The sequence below is a fragment of the Phyllostomus discolor genome, chromosome 4 (assembly GCF_004126475.2).
Source record: "Phyllostomus discolor isolate MPI-MPIP mPhyDis1 chromosome 4, mPhyDis1.pri.v3, whole genome shotgun sequence".
Lineage (NCBI taxonomy): Eukaryota > Metazoa > Chordata > Mammalia > Chiroptera > Phyllostomidae > Phyllostomus > Phyllostomus discolor.
In genome coordinates, this window is record NC_040906.2 from 190,754,069 (window position 1) to 190,771,837 (window position 17,769).

The following is a 17,769-nucleotide window of genomic DNA, read 5'->3' on the forward strand; positions in this document are numbered from 1 at the left end:
ATGCAGGAGCAGGGTGGTGGTGCTCCAACAAGGTCTATAGCTGCTCACTGGGTGTGCAGGCTCTGGGGTTCCCTGGGTGGTGAAGGCCAAGGTCTGCCACCAACTATATTTTGCCTGGGGCTCACCCTGTTTGAGCTTAAAGCAATCTGAGATGGCTGCTAATTGTGTTGGGCTTGGAGATTCCCAGGCAAAGTCAAGCTGTAAATCTGTGCTGGCTGCTGCTAGTGGTGGGTCTTGGGCTCACTGAGGCCAGCTGTTGCTTGTTTGAGAGGATTTAGGAAGTTGTGCTGCATTAGCCAAGCCCAGCTATTTATATGGAAAAGCAGCTTGGGTAGGCCCGTAATTTAGGTGCAGTAGAGTCTCTGGGGATCTCCAACGTGGGTCAAACAGTGTTAGCCAGGTTGATGGAGTCTCACATATGGCAGTAGCTTACTGGTTCTGTAACTCTGTGACTCTGTGTAGAGAGGATTTAGAAAATGGACAATGGCCTCTGCTCACTTGATGCTAGACACTTCAGTGTGCCACTGGTGACTTTGAAGCTGCTACCCTGGTGCTAGAACCCAGAGGGAGTGAGTCTGAATAGGTGAGTCCATGTGTGGTTATTTAAGACGAACTGCTTGGGGCTCCAAAAGTTTCTTCCACTTACTCTATTCCACTGAGTTTTATAGCCAGAAGTTGTGGGGACTTACCTTCCTGGCTTGGAAGCCTGGGCTGCAGAGCCTGGTGTGGGGCTGGAACTCCTCACCCCTGAGATATCCCTCCTGAATTTTTATCCACTTCATGTGGGTGTGTGGCCAGTCCTTTCTGCATATATGTCCCACCTACAGGTCTGGATAGATGAGTTTTCTTTAATTCCGTAGTTGACAACCTTCTACTCAGCTTGATTTCCGATGGTTCTGAGTGATGGTTGTTCCATATTTTAGTTGTAATTTTGGTATGATTATGTGAAGTTGTGTGAAGAGGCGAACCATGTCTACCTACACTGCTATCTTAACTGGAAATAGACTGTGATTTATTTTAAAAATATGTTATGTTGTGTTCTAAAAATTAGAATTGCATCTTTGAACTTTATCACATTAAACATTATAAAGTTAAGAATTGATTAATATTTATGGGTTTTAATTTAGGAAACAAACGGAATAAAACAATTACCTATCTCTCATCCATACTTGCCCTAACTTTCTAGTCTTGACATCTCCATATGGTCTTTTCTTTTTTTAAGTATTTAGAAATTTATTTGTCAGAAACCCCACTTAGAGATTTTCTGTTTCTGCTGCATAGAGTCTTTCCTTTTATTGTCTTCACAACCAATATACACAGTGTAACTCTGATGTTCACTTGTTTGATTACTGATTTACATTTAATATCTCCAAGCTAGATTACAAACTACTGTCAGACAGTGACAAAGTTTTAATGGCTAATTATCAATTAAACTTGGAATAGTGCCATAGGTGAAATAGACATTAAAAGAATGTTGACTACTTTTTCTGCATGTATGATTAGTGTACTGGTTTTAATTGGGAGAGAAAAGTGATAAAAAACCATTCATATCTTTCTCTTTGGTGTTTTTAAATAAAACATTGGCCATCTAGTCTTCAGACTTTCATGAAATAAAAAGAGAGAATGTAATTCCTTAAAACTTCTTTAGACATAGATACATTTTGAAGGTAAAAAAAATTCATCATATAATTAAAATTCATCATATAATGCCATCCAGATCTCGTTCAATACTCCCCAAAATGTAACTGTTTGCACAATGTATATTTCAGTACTTTATATCTGTTCATCAATATCTTTAAATTACATTTTTTGTTCCTCTATGATTACCTCCAGTTCATTAACATATATTCCAAGTCATGAATTCTAAGTTGGATAAAGATACCTTTATCACTTAGAAAATCTAATTCGGGTTTGTGAAATTTTAAAAACTTTATGTAACATTTGTTAGTTTTTTATTATTATTTAAACTTCCTGTATTTTCTGAAATGCACTAACTTATTTTAACACATCAAAATAAAGAATACAAAATAACAAAAAAACTTATTAAAGATAAAAGTGTATGGAAAATTAGTCTTCATTCTGAATCTGTATAACATTAAATGCCCTTTCAATTTCTACAAATTTCCTAATCATATTCTCCTTGTTTTGCATATTCAAATATCATGTATATTTTATATCTCATTAAATGGCATATTTATAATGTATTAAAATGGATGTGTGTGTGTGTGTGTGTGTATAATTGAATTTATTTGGTCCTTTCTTTATGTGCACTTTAATTTGCCACAGCTTTTATGTGATAATATAAATAAGCTAAAATGAACATAGCCATTATGCTAGTTATTTTATTAAATCATCTGAAACATTGCAAATATTGCCTTTTTAAAAATCCACATGTTTTAAGGTGCTTAACAAAAAAGTATTTTCTGAGAATTTACTATTTATTTTGATGTGGATTAGTATTATATCATTAATATAGTTCATACATGTAACTTTTTAAACTTAACATATATAAATTTTTATATAACATATATAAACACATATATAAACATATATATGTTTGTATATAAACACATATATTTGAAACATTTTGAATAACAAGTTACATCATAAATACTGGTAAAAAACCTGCAGGAAGCACCCTAATGCCCATATTGTTGTCTCTGTTTGGAAAATCTTGTGCCTTCAGTGGCAGTCTATTTCTGAGTTAACAAACAGTTTGGTCACAGCACAAGCAGGATAACTAAAGGCTTGGGTAATGGGCTATAAAATCTTTTCCATCTAGGTCACTGATTGATTTGAGGCTGTCACCAAGGTGGACAGAAAATCAGTGATTGCTGACTTATAAGAACTGCCAAATCACATAAAATAAGAATATGGTCTCATTTCCAGTAGACATACTTCCCATTTACCAATCTAACCTGCATTCACAAGAGCAGGGTGCACAACACGTGTGCATACACACACACACAGACACACTCATAATGACCTCTGGGGCTGCTTTAGAGCAGAATAAAGTTATAAAACTATTCTAAGTGATACTTCTCATCTGAAAGTGTAAGGCAGAATAGAAAATATTGTACTTCATTTGTCCAAGCAGTGTCATCAGGCAATTTCTTTCCCAGAATTAAGTGGTGCACTTTACTAAGGAAAATTCTAACTAATTTTTATCCCTTTGTAGGCTATAGTGAAGTGAAGCAAGTTTCTTTGTTCTTTTACTATATGGCTCTTTAATGCTATTCAATATTTGGAGGAAACAACATTTTGTCTGAATGATTCTACCAAATAAAAACGAAAAAAGAATTTAGTTTGATCAGCAAAGAATGTAGAAATTTACTTAAGTAGTAAAGAATGTGGCTGTCTGACTATGGTATTATGTTACACCTCATGGTTCAGGCATCTTGTTTGCCTTAAATGGTTTCACAAGCAGGAGGGTTGACCCAGAGCAGATTCGCAGTGGCTGCACACAGCACAGCTAAGCAGCAGATTTAATGAGGTTGGAATTTCACACAATGCCTTATTCAAAGGATTCAGGCAGCAGGGAGAGCAGTGGTGATGAATTGCAGTTGCCCATGGCTTTGCATCAAGAAGCAAAACCTTTCTCCACAAATAGTTTATAAAGATCAAAAATAGATGCCAATTACATTTAGCTTTAAGATTTAAACATTGGGGGGTGGAGAATGGAGACTCATGTCTTCCTTTTGTTAGAATGAAGTCATTTCATGAACTAAAAGTGTAGAACTCTATTTACTCCTCTAAAGTCAGAAAGGATCAAAATGTTTTTCTAATATATTTTGAAATGCTGTAAGTTTCCCTTTTGTTTTCCCAGTTTATGTCTTTTTAACACCTACTGCCTTATATTGCATTTCTTTTCATTTGTCTATCTCCCCTACTTAATTTTGAACTCTTTGAACACAGACATTGGAACGCCTGTAAACACTTAATAAATGATTGCAAAGTGAAAGTTGAATGAAAATAAATGTAACCCATTCATATACTCTATGTTAAACTGAGATATAAAAATGCTCATTTTTCTATGAAGCTAATCACCAGCTTTAATTCTGAAAATATTCAATTCCATGAAAGCTCCCCTCCTTTTGCCCATTGAAAAATAGCCTCAGGTCGGTAATTTTTATAAATCATTATTTTGGACCTGGGGGTAAAACTATAATTACAAAAACAGACCACTTGAGCCTCTGTGTTATTGGTGTTAGGGCTGAGAATAGCCTTCTCTTACATTAAAACTGTGGCTCTGATATTTTTACATAACTGTTGTTTGATCTTGAACACCACTTTCTCAAAAAGTCACAGGCACCAAAGGGGATGAGGGTAGGAGTAGAATGACCTTCAGAAAAAGAAAATAATGAAGATGAGGAGGGGTGGAAGAATGGAAGAGAGGGAGAGGAAGGAAGAAAGAATGGAAGGGAGGAAGGAAGGAAGGAAGGAAGGAAGGAAGGAAGGAAGGAAGGAAGGAAGGAAAATAAAAAGAAAGAAATCAAGAAGAAAAGAAAAGAAAAATAAAGAAAGAATAGAAAAACAAAATAAAAGGAAGAAGGAAGGGGAAAAAGAGATACGCCATGATAGTAGGTAGATGTTAACAGACTTTCAGCAGGAAACCAAACCAGAGCATCGCCTCTGGTTCAACTCTTCCTGGGTGGAAGAGTTGATCCAGTGTTGATTCCTAGTCCTAACTTTGGCCGTTAATGTTTATACAAAGACTTGATTCAGGATTGTGGAAATATCGAATGCTTATTTCACTTTTGATAGAAAGAAGTAGATGACTTTCCCCTAGTGGTATCAGTAAATGGGGGTCTTCATACTGAGATTATTTGTAAGAGTACACTTTCAATGGAGTCAAGTCATAACTCCCCACCTACTATAGTTATTCTTTTCTAGCATGGCATAGGTTTTTGTTTACTTGTTCCTTAAATTCCTTTCTTAGTGTAGTAACTAAGTACAAAAGGGAGAAATGAGTTTTTTACTCATTCATCCTGGCAAACATTGCAAATTACTATTGTTTTCATGAATGCCTTCACTACACTACCTCACTAAATTCCAACTATGAAACTTTTTGTTATTTTCTGCCTTATACCTTTTTCTGTTGAGGAAAAAAGTGGATATACAACAGTGGGAAATTTCCGTCCTTGAGGAATATTCTTAAATCAGATATACAGTAGATTATTGATGGTGGGATTGAGGATAATTTTAATTTAATGTACTCATCTTTGCCCAAACCCTACTATTTTAAAAGAATGCATTGCTCTTGAGAAAATATATGGCTAGAGTAGTGTGCTTCAGAAAGAAATAATAAACTCTTTAAAATGGCTTTCATTCACACATTAAATGCAACTTTTATAAGTTATTTTCAATCCCTATTTCTAATTCATCATTGGAAGAAAAAATCTAGAAGTTTCTGGTGTAATAGAGGTTACTGTAACATTTTGAATGTAATTAGAATGCTATTCAAGACACAACATTTTTCAAATTGTAATAGGTAGATTTGCAGATAAAGAATTATTGATTGCAGATGTGATATGCTTTATTCAATAATGTGGTTAAATGTTATCAAATGATATCTTGAAATATTAATAAGAAATCATCTTATATTATTTTAATGTATTTTACTTTATTTTATTGTATGTTAAAATGTTTTGTCCTTTCTATTAACAAATAAAATTATAACCCTAATATTGAACTGATTATGTTTCAATAACATATTCTGCTTTTTTCATTAAATACACAGAAAAATTTTGATTATGATGTCTAATTAAAATAATGTAGTTACTCTCATTTTTCCAGAAGGAAAATGTCAGAGTTGAACACAGGCATGAGCATATTTACTAAAAGAATATATTTCTTATCCTCTTTGTTTTTTAAGTAATTTATAACGTTTGCTTTTCATTACTTTAAGTAATTGTAAGTTAATTGAGATATAGCATAAAATTTATACAACATAAATCAATTATATTAAATCTACATCTTTTAATTTTATTTAACTATTTTAAATTATTTATTTTAAAATATTAATTATAGAATTTAGTTCTCTCTCTTTTTTGATATTCATCAAATGCATATTAACAGATGCATTCAGTTGAAAAAAATTAAGTGAAACTTTTTCTTATACACAAAACATCTGGTTTGACTAATTAGTATGCTAGTGAGAACAAGTATTACTTCTAAAATTCCAATAACAAAGACAAGTTCCTGAAATAAGCTAAATCAGGCTACTCTTAAGTTTGAAAAATAAACAGTAGTTTAAGGCACATAAAAATATGAATATTTCATCAGAAAAATAGCACTGTAAAAGGTGTTACAGTATTTCAGTGACCCCTACCAACCAGTCCTTAGAATCATATGTTAATCAAGGTGTCTATAAGGTAAAAGATTAATAGGTTTGATTAATGGTGATTTGATAAGTCTTGAAAAGTAGGGATTTCACTTGGTGAAATTTGATGAAACCGCCTAAGAAAAAGGTTGACATTACCTATGTCTTTCTAAATTTGAACAATCACGTGCCTTATGTTTTAGAATTTGTCTCCTAGGTACACACCCAAGAGAGACAGTTGCACATGATGGCCAGGGAGGCCTATGTAAGAATATCATAACAGCAAAATACTGGAAAAGATGTGGACACTTACTGTCACAGGCTGAATGAATAAACCATGCACTATTCACACATTGGCACATACTATAGTTGTTAAAATAAATGAAATATGGCAATGTGCCAGAACATGGATGAATCTTCATAACAAACAAACTCATGGAAAAACTTTTGAAAATTGCTTTACAGAAATTGAGAAAGCAAATAACATAAAAAAAAAAAACCTGAATCACCAAAAACCTGAAAAACCTGAAAAATAAATCTCTGTACAAATTATTGGTTTCAAGTGCTTGGCTTACAGAATAAGTGACAGAATTGTTAAATGAATTATCTATAGAGACAGATGATGAAAAATAATATTTGAAGATAGAACACTATGGTATTCTTAGCATAATTGAATTAAAGAACTGAGCATCTTTGCTAAATAACAAAGTACTTTAAATTGGAATCAGTCCAGTTTTCCTTTTGAGACTATTAAGCCTATTGAGTCTCTTAAGATCATTGCAGCTGATTCAGATCAATGTGGAAAATGTGACTATTTGAATAATCATGTTTACCAGTTACATGTATAATATTTTAGACTGGAATCAGTTTCAAGGCAGTCATTTGGCCCAAATTAGAATGTTTTACTGCAATGCATTTGCAAACCTTCCAGAAACAGCTCACACATGACACAGTTCATAGAACAGACTAGTAATTTGAAAATATTTCTTACTGGCAGAAATTTAAATATACATATGAACCACACACTCTAATTCAAAACACAGGTATTGATTTTTTTATTGAATATTTAAGTAAACACATTTATTAAACTCTATGCTATTGGTTATTAAAAGTAAACATAATTCAGGCTATTTAAGAACAATTAAAACTCCAGCTATTGGGGCTGAAACCATATTTTTTTTCCCCCACACAAGAGAATTAGTAATACAATTCAGAATAAATTTCTGTTAATGAGCATTTTTGCACTTACTGAGTTTTAGGAAAACAAACTAATCATTTAGCTCCTCCCTCACTGTTTTCCAAAAATTTATTTTCACCAAGGTGTAAAATAAAATGCTACAGTACTACGAATATGCCACACAGATGTCATCATCTCTTTAGTCTTGGCAGAAGCAGCCCCCGGCAAGATTGTGAAGGAAAAGATTGACAATGACATTACCAGACCTACTTTAGGCGGTTTTTCTACCTCTTCAGGGTGCTTTTTTTCGCATCTTTAAGGAGCTCCATGTCTTTGTGGAATCCCTGACCCTTGCCAATTAAATCTGCTCTTAGCAAAGGGTTCAGTCACACTTGTTCATCCCTCACTGTCAATTTAAGGAAAGGTATTACTTTACCAGAGTTTGACATTTTAAGCCATCTTTCTAATTGTGGAACCATGTGGCTTGGTCCTCTGGAAAGCTGGATCAACTACTGAAGTAGATCTGTCTTCTAATGGAAGAGTCAAAGCCGCCCTGACTGTGGGGGCAGGGGGAAGCTCACTAAAGAATCATTTCCGTAAGCAAACATGGCTGATGAGAAGATTAGTGCCAAATTAGTGATTCTGAGGTCACCAATTAAGGCCCCTGACCACTCAGTCAGTGATGATGGCAGTTACTGTATACAGGGCTTGTCATTGTTTGCAGAGCTGTCTCTTAGCTTTATGACCAGTAAAACACATTGTTCAAACTGAGCCCTGTCAACCTTAATTGTTTCACACCAGAGCAGCTCATCTGCTGCTGTCATTTCCCAGGTATTAATATTGACTTGAGCTCACTCCGTTGTCTGCTAGAAACCTTTTGTCTTCCCACATTTGATAGGAATTTTTTGCCCTATTTCACTCTATCATATACCAATATTTTTAGCATTCAACAGTTTTCTGGGCCCACCATGTGATCAATAGTATATCTGACAGCCTATCTGGAATGTTGGCATTGGCCACACTATTGCTTTAACTTAAATCCTTTCCTAATGTGGCTAGATTATAAACTTTCTAAAGGCAAGATTTATATTGGCTCAGGATGGGCACATAATAAGTACACCTTTCTTAAGTAGGCAAGGGGAATTTAGAGCAGAATTTCCTGAAAACAAAAGAAAAGGAAATATATACTGTTTGATGAATACCTCAATTGTAATATAAAATATGCCTGAAGAAGATCTTCTAGTTATAACCATAACTCATTATTTAAAAGGCAGGGGTAGAGTCTGGGGGTTGCAATGGATTTTAGGAAAAGCACATTTGGTCAACCAGGATGGTGTTAAATGTGGTTAGAAGGGATACACAGAAAAAAATCACCAGAAAGATATGGTGGTTTTTCTGCTTCACATTTGTATTATTCACAAGAAAAAATATGTGCAAGGTTACCAATATATTAGCATACCTATGTGGAAGTGGATGTCATATCAAATGTAAATACCTATCATATGTAAATATGGTATCACATGTAAACACCTGTCTTCTAATGGTGTAATATATCTATCTATCATCTATCACCTATATATCTATTTATTCATCTACCTATCATCATCATCATCTATCTATCTATCTATCTCTTTTGCCAGGAAATGCGAACTATGGTACTACAGTACTATTTATTTGGAAACATTTTCTAGGACTTGGAAAAGATTGTATTTCTTGCTGCTTTGTCTTCTTTTCATGGGCACATGAAAATAAAACTATTGACTCACAACATGAAGTTATTATTCCCACAGCTACTTATTTATTTTTCTTGATATATGAAGTTGGTTTTAAACTTGTTACCTAAGAGCAGAAAACTCTATTATTTTATTAGCAATCTCCTAAACCATTTGACTTTCTGTATATAATTATTTATGAAAGTTTATTAGAATATATAAACATTAGTTTCATTTAAATTCTTTATTGTATTAAGCTTTCAAAAACAAAATTAAATAATAAATGTTCTATCACATAAACTCCAGATACGCTCAATATAAAACTGATAAAGTAGGAGTATAAGTAGATATTTATTCATTACCAAGATTACAGAAGGCAGTAGCAATGCAAATGCTTATATTAAATAAAGTTACATTAGTAAAAAGATAACTCTAATGCACTTGTGATTATAAGCACTGGACACACAACAAACTTTTTTAACATTTCTACAGAAATTCATTTAAAGGTTGCTCTGTTGATGGATAATTACACTCAGCTATTTACCCATCTCTTCCTCTGGGCCTGACAACCAAGACGCAGAGTCATGGATGATATGTTTGAACTTGTCAGTTTTGAGAGTAGAAAATTTGTCTTTTTCTGAATGCAATCTGACTACCTTTGGTAATTATAAAGCTTTACTAAGACCTGAGCATGATTTAGTGCTTCCTAAAATTATAGTGTGTTTTGACATCCATATTTTTGCAACATATATTTCACTACATCGACTAATCAACATTCTTTTTAAGAGTTACCAACCAACATATGCAATGCCAATTTCCAAGAACAAAAATATGGCAGGTCATCATCACATTTGAAGTTCACATGGAAAGTAGGTTTAAGGGGACCCCACTTTTCTCTAGAAAACTGCATGTCTAAAGAGTCCACCTTGTAATTATGTACAGGGATATTCACCATGACTGTTGTCATAATCTTCTTTGTCTAGATTTCCAGACAAAGATTTTCTTTTAAGAGGGTCTGAAAATATGGAATACTAAGCATGTGATAGAGTTAATCACTTCATAGAGATGTTAAGAATCCAGATGACATACATCTGAATATTTTCACAATAGTTTCAGAATTTTAAGAGTTAAACAATATATAATAATTTAGGTAACACATAAATACAAAGTTTGAGCAAAAAAAGGTGCACTTGGAAAAACTCTACGAAAGAAAAATGTTTATATTACAGAGACAATCTGATCAAATGTATTGAAACTAGTAAAGTAGATATAAAAAGATATTTAATGGAACACATTTTCTTCCATTGTCCATGTATACATGCACATAGAAGATACTAAGTAAGCTCTTTGCCCTATATTATGATACTCGTCTCCCCTTTATGCGGCTTTGTCTACAAATTTTCCTTTTTTAAATAAAAACGTAAGTCATATTGGATTAGGATCCACCCTAATGACCTCATTTTAACTTGACTGCCTTTGTAAAAACTCTGGCTCCCAATTGGGTCAAGTTTTAAAATACACGGGATTAGAACTTTAACATAAATTATTTGAAGGGACACAATTCAACCCATAACTTATTTATTAAGGTTAATTGACATAAAATAAAATGAACTCTTTTTAGGTATACGAAAAATTAATCACTACCACAATCAAAATATAGAACATTTCCATCAGTCCAAAATATTTTTTGACACTCTTGGTAGTCACCTTTCCCATAATGCCAGTAACCTAGCAAGCACCGATTTTTTGTACTTGTTGCCTCTAGAATTGTGAGAGAATACATTTCCGTTGTTAGTTTCAGCTTGTGGCAATCTGTTATAGGAAATGAATAAACACAAGTATACTTTAAAATGATTAAAAATAAGAGAAAATTTGTCTTTATTCTTATGGTAGCCATTTCTAATACTAGTGTAGATGGACAATAGAAAGTGGGGTCAAGAGTATGTATCCCCAATAATGTGGACCCTAATTCTTCTGCCAAGCCATTAGTGTGGGGAGTTGGCAATCTGATGTGTGGTTGAGATAGGTTTGGGATTTGTACTAGCAGCTTTCAACTTTAGTATAGTATGTGCTTCAAATTCTTCCTGTGGTTGGGTTTCTCTTTGTATCTATATCCCAACCTCAGCTTCCAGCAATTCCTGCCCCTTGTGCCACAGACAGGGTCTTCCATCCACACTCTTATCCACTCTTGACCACTCTTTATCAGTAGCCTGCAGTTGCTTGTTATGCATTGCAAGGTTTATGATGAGGGCAGTTATCTGGCCTCAGGCTCAGTCTGGGTCTTCTTAGCATTACTGCCTTTTCCCACTATAGCATCCAAAGTCTACTTTGTATCAATGGAGTGTTTTGGAGAAGATAGAGTTTTGCAATTCTTTCCTAGTGATAAGAGACCCCTGTTTTGCCCTAGTGAAGGACAATGGGTCCAGTAGTTCTTTTTACCATCCTCAATAGCAGTGGATTTTATTTTGCCTCTCCCTCAGAAGTGACATAATATCTACTTTTGGGCCCTAGAACAAGGAAATTTTGTTACATCCTCCTTAGTTGTCTGAAGATCTTGCTTTATATGTCAAAGGGTCCAAGAAGCAGGCATTGTGTTATACCTGGACCCTACTAGGCCAGTCACCTTGTTCATATACCTGTGCCTCTACTGGGGGCTCCTTCCAGTCTCCAGCCCTTCCTCAGATCTTTCTCACTGACATGCAGAAGTAACCCACTGAAAGTGATTGAAAGTGAATGTAAAATAGCTTTTCCTTCAGGGCTTCCAATTATTCTACACTAATATATTAGCGCACACTCAGACCTTAAGATTTAGTTATAATTTTAGCTGATTTTATTTTTACCTATTTTTATGCAGGCCACATTATTTCCATAGCTAGCAAATGTGGAAGTTAAGTATTTTATTTATCTTTGGAAAGACTCACCACTCTTTGAAATTCAGTTATTATGGTGTGACTTCAGCTCTCTAAAATGTTCAAAAGAAATTACCATACTTTTGTAAAAATATCATTTTTGTTATAATGGTGTTCTTGTGTGTCTTTCTTCTTCTGAAGTGAGAAAAGTCAAATAACTTCTTAACTATTTTACATTTACTATAACCTAAAGAACAAATAATAAAAATTGACATTAATATTAACCAATCAGTTAAAAATGCATTCACTTGACCTAGGAAGAGTATTTTATTTAAAAGATAAACAAAGAGGAAAACTTCAACTGAAAAGAAATAAAAAGCAATAGAAATAAATTACAACTTTCAGGAAATTGCCGTAGCCTTTGCTTTAGAGAAAATTAAAAGTTATAGCAATATTTTGATTTATGTATATAGTCTCAGGTTGCCATTAATCACTTACTATTGTGTTAACTCTGTACTGCCAGAGTGATGTTCCTAAATAAAAATATGGTGATGCCATCTACTTGCTTCCAATCTTAAGCAGTCCCTCACTGTTCTCAGAAGAAAGGCAAATATCCTTGTTATGATTTTTAAAGTCCTAAGAAAGCCCTGGACCTGCTTATCTCTTCCATGTTATCTCTTTCCAGTCCTCCCATTACACTTCCCACTTTGTCACACTGACCTTACTTTACTTCCTAGAATGTACCTTGTTTGTTTGTTCCACTGAATTTCTAAGATGTGTTACTCTTTGTATAAATTAATTTACTTTCCTCCCACCATTATACCATTTTAACTTGTAATTCTTTGTCTACCCTTATGATTTGAAGTAAAAATTACTTTTTTCTAAGTAGCCTTTCTTTACTCCTAAAGGATGCATTAAGTCCTTGGCTTCATGCTTCCTTAACATCCTGCAATTCACAATCATCACAAATTTTTGTTGTTGCTATTGTATTTTAATCCATATTATTCACAACGTTATAAACAGTAAAAAGTCAGAAACTACACATACCCATTGTGTTCTTGACTTTTTCCAGATACTAGACACAGTCTCATGCACTGAGTATGTATTTGTTGAATATGAATGAGTGAATGAATGAATGAACATTCTTACTTTTGCTGGTAAGCTGCCCTTTATTTAAAAAGCCATGAAATATTGAACAGTTTTTCCTATTACTTTTATTTTCCAGATAAAACAATTTTCTTCTAAAATCCATTATTAGTTACTCTCTCAGAAATTATTTATTTTCCCCTTACTTTAAAGCTTGATGAGTAACATTAGTAGGTAGAATGTCCATTAAGGAAAACAAGGACTTAAATAAAGGGAGACATCAAAATCATTGAGTCTGTTTTAAACTTTATTATATCACAGTAAATGAAATGACCCATCTCCATTAAACTGTGCTATAGAAATAAAAAATAGGCAGGTTGGACTTTGTATTTGAACACATTTGAACAAAAGAATGGCTTGACTGATTCTATCTAAATTTGCTCTTCAACCATGGAGTATGACAGTTGAAAAGGAAATCTAATTTGTTGTTCTGTTCATCATGTTGAAATGAAATATAATCTTACTCATTTTTTAAATGAGAAGATCATATTTCAGGGAAAATCATGTAAATGTTTCAGCAGAAAACAATTGGCCCATAATACTAGCTATAAAAAATAAAAAATTATGTTCTTGATATATTTATAGATTTTTTTGACATCTAAGTGAGAACCAAGTTTTTTGGAACCACAAAAGTTAAAAAAATCTATAAAAGTTTTAAAAGCTATAAATGCTTTAAAACCAAAAAAAATAAGAATATGTAGTTTAGAGAAAAGGGCAACTGATACTACAAACTGATTCAAGGAAATTTGATTATGTACAACACTTAACTGTTTGTTTAATTTTTATAGGTTATAATCACTACTAATGAGGGACGAAGATTAGCTACCCCAAGACTCAAGTCACTACCGTTGAAAGCAAATCTCAGATTTATTTCCTCCACAGATACAATCATTTGCCCATCATATCAATTAACAAGCCACTGCAAAAGGGTCTCTACAACCTGTCCTTCCTGTCCCTTAATCTTGATACAACCCGGCTCTCTGCAGTCACATATTCTAGGAAAATACCTTCCATAAATGGTTCATTTGAGTCAGATATGGTAAGATTCTAGGAGCAGGCTTTGATGATCCTTATAGCCAGCATAAGGCAACCAGAAATCCATCCTCCTGTGTTTGGAAATAGAATTGTTCGAAATAAAACTTTGGTCACCATTCCTAAGAGTAAAGATTCTAGGCCTAGATGAAGTCTTGATTTATACCCTATTTATGTTAAATTTAGTAGTGCATTAAAATAAATTATTCAGTCCATGTATCGTAAGCATTTTTAGTTTCACATAAAAGCATATTTCTATCATTCAATGTGTTAGTCAACCAACCAGTTTCCTAATAAAGCCTATATTTGCTATAATGTCACATGCTATTACTAGAGTAAGTATTCCCTATTTGAGAAACTCACTACAATTAGAACAATCTACACATCCTAGATCAGTGAAGAAAATAGTATAATAGCTTAATGAAATCTTTTCGATTTGTGGAATTGATTTGCACAAGCCCTTGAGATAAATTCATGTGGGAGTGGGGAGAACTTCCTTCTTTTTCCATTTTTAGTTAGTATGTGTGTTTTTATAAAGTACTGTTCTTTCATATTTTAAATTAACTTTTATAATTACCTTAAAATTGGATGAAGGAACCCCCTATTTAATTGCAAGCATCTCCATTGTCAAGAGAATGCATGTGATCCTTTAGGGAGTACCTAACTGAGATTCATAGTGCTCTTCTTTGAGAGTAGACCAATTAAGTCTATTTTTTATAGTTAAATGAGCAAGGAAAGCTTCATTTTAGAGAATTTAATACTAAGTATGTCAATTAAGTATGTCACTAGAAAGTTATTATATTTATAATATAAATTTTTTATAAATGGAAATGCATAGTATATGCTTCTGTTTACATATGGGCATATTTAGATTTCATTAAAATTATTAACTTATTAAATAAGCAGATAGTTAATGAATTTCTACTATGTAACTGGCTAATTGAGATTCTGGAAAAGAACTTATAATACTTCAGAGAGAAAGAGAAAGAAGAAGAAGAAAGAAGAGGAGGAGGGGGGAAGGAAGAAAAGTGGAGGAGGAGGTGGAAGAGAAGAAGAGGAAGGGAAGAGGAAGGAGGGAGGGAGAAAGGGTGGGTGGGGAGAGAGAAGAAAGGGCTATTTGTAAAGGTGCTAGACAAATCATGTTCAAACTAACACACAAGGTGGCTGAAGTATGAATAGTTCAAATAACACATGAAAAAAGAATTGACATAGTCACATCCACCCAGCTGGTCATATGGAAGTCTCCAGCTCTTCATGTCTAGATTGTGAGCAGCATGTGGAGTAATTTAATGTAATTAAAAGAATTCAACTTCAGAAACATTTGTTCTGTGATACTACATCCACAATAAGCTCTGGAATGTTTTTCTCCATATTTTATGGGTGTTGAGCTAGATGTGATCAAATGGCTTAATTCTGGCCAAGGAGAGGAGTTGGAAGATATAAGCCTTTTGGGAAGGTAATTTAAAATCGATAATTCAGGTGAAAAGCACTTCTTTTTGACCTTTCCACTTTTCTTCTTCCCTTAGGCTTAAACATCTAGAGTAATGACTGATGGTGTAGCCATTGTGCTCTCTGTGGTGACAAGAAGTACACTCACAAGTTGGAATGGTGCAAGTGGACGGAACTAGCAAGGCTTTCTGGGAAATGTTTATGCCCCATATCAACTCTTTTTCACTTAACTTCAAACTTCTCCAGGAGGAACAAATAAAAGCCTTTTGTTTGGTATATAGCTATGACAATTCTTAACTCATTAATAAGACTAGAAGAACAAAGGGATTTACTCTATATTATTTTCCTTCCTGTACAATAGAAAATGTCTCTAATTCTAAACTTTATTTATGGATAGAAAGTTCAGAATCTCATTAGGGCTTACCCCAGTTGAGTATGACCTCAACTTGATTACATCTTCAAAGATGTTATTTTCAATAAGGTCACATTTATAGGTACCAGAAGTTAAAAATTCAACATATAATTTAGGGAGAAACAATTTAGCCCACCAGACTGACACTACCCCAAACAAGGTTGTCAGCTCTGGACCTGCTGAAGGTTTAGGCTTGGAGCAGCAAGATCCACTTTTAGTTGTTGCCCAGGATACATAGTCGTTAGTGATTAATGAAGGTTTTACCATATGACAGAAAATGTATTAAGGTCTTTCTAAGAATTATTTATTATCTGTCTACAATGTGTAAAACCAATAAATATTTCTGTAAAACATTGTAAGTAAATCTAAAATAAATAATAGTATAGAAATCAATCAGAAGACCTGCTTTTTAAAAACAATAACATGCATACAAATCTTGAAAGAAAAATAGAGATGAAGTAAAAACTTAAAGATTAGATGATACTAAGAAATATATTAATCTATTGTATAGGGGCTTTATTTGGACACTGATCAAATAAACTATAAAGACAATTATTAAACAATTGAGTATTAATTTGTATTTGTTGCTATTAAAATAGTTATTTTTAATTTGATTTAATATAATAATGGTTAAAGATTATTTTTATAAAAGGTTTTTCCATTTCTTAGAATTACCTACTAAAATATCTACAGGTATTATATCTTGATGGCTGGGTTTTGCTTCATAATAAACTTGCCTGGGGAGCAAGAGATGCAGAAAATTGACCAGGAATTCATCATTGCAGACATTGATTGGTAGCTCCATGCAGTTTCATTTTGCTATTTAAATATATTTGATATTTTCATAATGAATAGAGAATGTGGTTAGAAAATAAACTTTGATGTGTAGCTATGAAAACTACATGTCTGTGTAAAAACACTTTTATTTATGTGAAAAAGAGAAATAAAATTGTATAATTTTAATTTGTTCAATTGTCACAAATACATAAAGTTTTATGACTTAAAAAGTTTTAACCTACTTTTGCTGATGTTACATTAAATCCACTTAACAATACAAGGGAAGAGGCAGTGTTGTACTGATTTTTTTCAAAAGAAGAAAAAACTAAGTCAATTTTTTCCATTGTATAATCAAGTTTCACCTCTGTTTCATTGAGATTTCTAAATGGATAAGCACACTTAGAAACTATATTCACAACAACTCAACTTCTATTTTTTTCATTTCATTTCAGACAAATCAATATCTTTAACACCTGCTTGTGTGTGTGTGACTTGTGCAAACATGGGCACATGTTCACATGGAATGCTCATTAATAACTTACCACTTACCTGTTGGTATCTTATTATTCCTTTGATACGATTAAGTGCTGCTTTCACAAGAAGGTTTTAAAATTAAATATCATATGATCTCACTTATAAGGGGAACCTAGTCAACAAACAAACAAGCAAGTAAAATTTAAACAGAGACACTGAAATAAAGAACAAACTGACTGTAACTAGAGGGGAAAGTGGAGGGGGGTTATAAGGGAGTAAAAGGGAGGCCAAGGACCATGTTTAAAGGACACACAGACAGAGCTAAAGGGGGGTTAGTATTGATGGTGGAAAGTGGGGATGGATGGGGTGGAGGAGCAGTAGGGGAAAATGGAGACAACTGTACTTGAACAACATTAAAA

At 33.4% G+C, this 17,769-nt stretch overlaps 1 long non-coding RNA gene across 1 annotated transcript; it reads left to right on the forward strand.

The window, feature by feature from the left end:
- The first annotated feature begins 552 nt into the window (after nt 1-552).
- On the forward strand, nt 553-15,962 carry LOC118499928. The gene is made up of 2 exons (XR_004902464.1): nt 553-583; nt 15,765-15,962. It is a non-coding gene; the product is annotated as an uncharacterized LOC118499928 (long non-coding RNA).
- Nucleotides 15,963-17,769: the final 1,807 nt, after the last annotated feature.